The sequence below is a fragment of the Penaeus chinensis genome, chromosome 1 (assembly GCF_019202785.1).
Source record: "Penaeus chinensis breed Huanghai No. 1 chromosome 1, ASM1920278v2, whole genome shotgun sequence".
NCBI classification, from domain to species: Eukaryota; Metazoa; Arthropoda; class Malacostraca; order Decapoda; family Penaeidae; genus Penaeus; species Penaeus chinensis.
In genome coordinates, this window is record NC_061819.1 from 34,846,248 (window position 1) to 34,851,836 (window position 5,589).

Below are 5,589 nucleotides of genomic sequence, written 5' to 3' on the forward strand. Positions count from 1 at the left end.
TAGGGGTTGTCTGCGTTTCTCCCCCCTAGTTTGCGGGGCCGTAGGAGCCAACGAGACCCAAGCCTCCGGCTTCCTGTTCCGGCACAAAGAAATTGTCATTTGACGTTTGTCTTGTGCGGTATTATGGTTGGTAGCGTCATTTCATGAACAAAGAAAAGATGAGCGAATAATCTTTTGCCCAAAGTACTCAGAAGGAATATAGATAATTTAAAACAAAAATGTGTAAAACTGATAAAACGTAAAAGTGAAATCATACGAGTAAATTAAAGTTATTATTAAAATAGAAAGAGTTAAAGTAAATTAAATGAACTATAAAACTTTATCTGATATATTTAGTTGGAAAAAGCAAACAAAAGGCAAAACTCAATACCATTATTATTTAAAAAAGCGGGAACACAATGAAATAAAACCTCCGGTAAAAGTAAACACAAATACACGTAAAAAGGGGCAATCTTAAATAAAACAAATAAAAAACAATACCTGATAAAACTGCAGACTCACTGTAAGATCCATAGTTAAAAGAACAAATAAAACAAAGCACAAATAAAAATGACAAAGCCTGAACGGCGGTTATCTGAGGGATAGCCGACCGCAGGTAATGAGCCGATGCCTGAGCGCAACTCAAGCAAGGTGGTTGACCCCACCTTATTTATGCAAACAAGGTCGTGCGCCAGGAGATGTTCGCGCAGCTAGACTCATTTCATAGTTAAGTGTCGTCTGCCTTCTCTGAATATTTCTTTGAATACTAAAGTTTTAGTAATGGATTGCCGTATTTTGAAAAAGTAAAGGAGGTTAAATGAAGAAAAATACACATACAATAATATAAACACTAAAAGAAAAGAACAAACATACATAAATTCAAATAAACGATAACAAATATTTCCGTGGGCTAGCTGAGGGGTTTGGCGCCAAATGCCCGTTGTAGATTTTCCCTCGGCCTTGTCTGTCGCCATCTTGGGCGCTATCTTGGTATTCCCGTAGCTATGAGGGCGACCTCCCGACGTCATCCTTCGCAGGCCTCGAGTGGGACATCGGGACGTTGTACCATAAATAGCTTGGGCCAGATATCGTCAGGATACTAAAAATGTCCAGGGCGTCTCCATCCTCCTCCTGCAGCGCCTCCGTCAGGCAATACCTTCTACAGCGCCTCCTGCGGTGCCTCCGTCAGTATCCTCGCGCCCTGGTCCAGACGTACAATATTGGTCGCGGGGACTTTTCATGGGGGTTTTGGGTGATGCTGAGTGGGTATGGGTCGCCGGAAGAGGCAGTAAGAGCGGCAGCTCACTACAAATCCAATCAGTAAACTTACAAACAGCCAAAATAATAACCAAAAATTCTCTATTATCCTTCTACCCTGACGATGCGTTTCTTCCGTATCAATATTCCATACATATACCTTTATTGCTCTCTTTAGAACACGCCTATGATGCAGCGGGTCTTGAGAGGAGTTGGAAATTGAGCAATCTCGAAATTCCTGTAATTTGTCAATTTTTTTTTTCTCGAACTCAGTCTCATATTTATTCGTTCATCGTCCACACTTCCAAGCTTTTTTTTTTTTTTTTTTTTTTTTTTTATCTTTGAATTCTTGATAAAGGCGATGAATACTCTTATCTTATCTTCCTTCATTTTTTGTTTCTTTTTTTTGTGTCTTTGGTGATAGGCTGTGTGGGATTTTTTTTCGTTATTGTTAGCTAAACAAATAAAAAGATCGTTACTCACACACACACACACACACACACACACACGCACACACACATACACACACTCACCAACACGCACACACAAATACAAACAGACAAAAAAACAATGACAAACGAAATGTATGCACACACACACACACACACACACATATATATATAAATATACATATATAGATAGATAGATAGACAGACAGACAGATAGATAGATAGATAGATAGATAGATAGATAGATAGATAGATAGATATATAGATAGACAGACAGACAGATAGATAGATAGATAGATAGATAGATAGATAGATAGATATATAGATATATAGATAGATAGATAGATAGATAGATAGATAGATAGATAGATAGATAGACAGATAGATAAATAAATAAAAATCACACATTCATTATATATATATATATATATATATATATATATATATATATATATAGAGAGAGAGAGAGAGAGAGAGAGAGAGAGAGAGAGAGAGAGAGAGAGAAAGAGATAGAGATAGATATAGATAGATAGATAGATAGAAAGATAGATAGATACATAGATAGGTAGATAGAAATATAGATGATAGTTAGATAGATAGATAGATAGATACATGATACATAGATAGATAGACAGATAGATAATTAGATACAAAAATAGATAAATATATTGACAGAAAGATAGAAAGATAAATTAATACAAAGAGAGATATATAAATGACACATCTATGTATGTTCAGCGTATGTAAGTAACTCTCACCCCTCTCTTTATTAATGATAAATAGCGACATGACACATATCTATTATGTTGCATCGCCCACATCTAATGCCTTCATAAATTTTCTTTTATGAAGAGTTCAGGTAAGAAGCGCACGCGCGCCTACTTAATTAATTAAGGGAAAACCTCTATAAAATATTGTTTAATGCGCTCAGGGTCATTAGTGTGAAATGTAATTAATTTTTCTATTCGTACAAGCTAAATGAAATAGTAAGGATATATATATACACACACACACACACACGCACACACACACACACATACACACACACACACACACACACACACACACACACACACACACACACACACACACACACACACACACACACACACACACACACACACATACACACACACACACACACACACACACATACACACACACACACACACACACACACACACACACACACACACACACACACACACACACACACACACACACACACACACACACACACACACACACACACAATAATGATAACATTTATATTCAAATATTTAATCAAGATGTGGAAAAAGCGAAGAGAATGAAAAGGACATGAATGAGAACAAACAAGAATAAGGAAGACTCCGATAAAAGATAAAACACGGAGACAAAGGAGAAGATGGTGAAAAATGAGGCGAAGAAGACGAAGAAAGAGACAAAGAAGAAGAAGACGAAAGGAAACAGAAAAAGGAGATGAAGAATACGAAGAAGGAGACAAGAAGAAAAGGACGTAGAAACAGAAAAAAAAGATGAAGATGAAGGAGACATAGAAGAAGAAGACAAATAAACAGACAGAGAAAAAGAAGACGAAGAAAGAGACAAAAAAGAAGGAGACTAAGAAGGAGACATAGAAGAAGAAGAAGAAGACGAAAGAAACAAAGAAGAAGATGAAGACGGAGACAAAGAAGAAGAAGAAAAAGAAGAAGAAGAAGAAGAAGAAGAAGAAGAAGGAGCAGAAGGAGACAAAGAAGAAGAAGAAGAAGAAGAAGAAGAAGAAGAAGAAGAAGAAGAAGAAGAAGAAGAAGAAGAAGAAGAAGGAGAAGAAAAAGAAGAAGAAGGAGCAAAAGGAGACAAAGAGGAAGAAAAAGACGATAGAGACTCAGGAAATAGAGAGACATAGAAGAAAAAGAAGAAGAAGGAGACAAAGAAGAAGAAAAAGACGATAGAGACACAGGAAATAGAGAGACATAGAAGAAAAAGAAGAAAAAGGAGGCAAACAAGAAGAAGAAGAAACAACCAAAGAACAAGAAAACAAACAGACAACAATCTTGAACATTTCTCCGAATTGCCACGTGCTCGGAATAACGTCAAGACTCTCGTCCTTTGATTTTTATCCGTCTCTCTCTGCCCTCCGTTTATAGCTGCCTTCTGTTGCCTCTCGCCCTCTCTAGGGAATGCTGTGGCGTCATGTGCTGAGAACGCCCCTTTGTATGCCGTCCGTCTAGTGCTTTGTGCTGGTCCTCATGCTTCATGCTTCTCCTATGCTGGTCTTAATGCTCCATGCTGTTCCTATGCTTCTAATGCTCCATGATTCTCCTATGCTTATAACATTCCATGATGTTCCTATGCTTCTAATGCTCCATGCTTCTCCTATGCTTATAATATTCCATGCTGTTCCTATGCTTCTAATGCTCCATGCTTCTCCTATGCTTATAATGCTCCATGCTTCTCCTATGCTTATAATATTCCATGCTGTTCCTATGCTTCTAATGCTCCATGCTTCTCCTATGCTTCTAATGCTCCATGCTTCTCCTATGCTTATAATATTCCATGATGTTCCTATGCTTCTAATGCTCCATGCTTCTCCTATGCTTATAATATTCCATGCTGTTCCTATGCTTCTAATGCTCCATGCTTCTCCTATGCTTCTAATGCTCCATGCTTCTCCTATGCTTATAATGCTCCATGCTTCTCCTATGCTTATAATATTCCATGCTGTTCCTATGCTTCTAATGCTCCATGCTTCTCCTATGCTTATAATGCTCCATGCTTCTCCTATGCTTATAATATTCCATGCTGTTCCTATGCTTCTAATGCTCCATGCTTCTCCTATGCTTATAATGCTCCATGCTTCTCCTATGCTTATAATATTCCATGCTGTTCCTATGCTTCTAATGCTCCATGCTTCTCCTATGCTTCTAATGCTCCATGCTTCTCCTATGCTTATAATATTCCATGCTGTTCCTATGCTTCTAATGCTCCATGCTTCTCCTATGCTTCTAATGCTCCATGCTTCTCCTATGCTTATAATATTCCATGCTGTTCCTATGCTTCTAATGCTCCATGCTTCTCCTATGCTTATAATGCTCCATGCTTCTCCTATGCTTATAATATTCCATGCTGTTCCTATGCTTCTAATGCTCCATGCTTCTCCTATGCTTCTAATGCTCCATGCTTCTCCTATGCTTATAATATTCCATGCTGTTCCTATGCTTCTAATGCTCCATGCTTCTCCTATGCTTATAATGCTCCATGCTTCTCCTATGCTTATAATATTCCATGCTGTTCCTATGCTTCTAATGCTCCATGCTTCTCCTATGCTTCTAATGCTCCATGCTTCTCCTATGCTTATAATGCTCCATGCTTCTCCTATGCTTATAATATTCCATGATGTTCCTATGCTTCTAATGCTCCATGCTTCTCCTATGCTTATAATATTCCATGCTGTTCCTATGCTTCTAATGCTCCATGCTTCTCCTATGCTTCTAATGCTCCATGCTTCTCCTATGCTTATAATGCTCCATGCTTCTCCTATGCTTATAATATTCCATGCTGTTCCTATGCTTCTAATGCTCCATGCTTCTCCTATGCTTATAATGCTCCATGCTTCTCCTATGCTTATAATATTCCATGCTGTTCCTATGCTTCTAATGCTCCATGCTTCTCCTATGCTTATAATGCTCCATGCTTCTCCTATGCTTATAATATTCCATGCTGTTCCTATGCTTCTAATGCTCCATGCTTCTCCTATGCTTCTAATGCTCCATGCTTCTCCTATGCTTATAATATTCCATGCTGTTCCTATGCTTCTAATGCTCCATGCTTCTCCTATGCTTCTAATGCTCCATGCTTCTCCTATGCTTATAATATTCCATGCTGTTCCTATGCTTCTAATGCTCCATGCTTCTCCTATGCT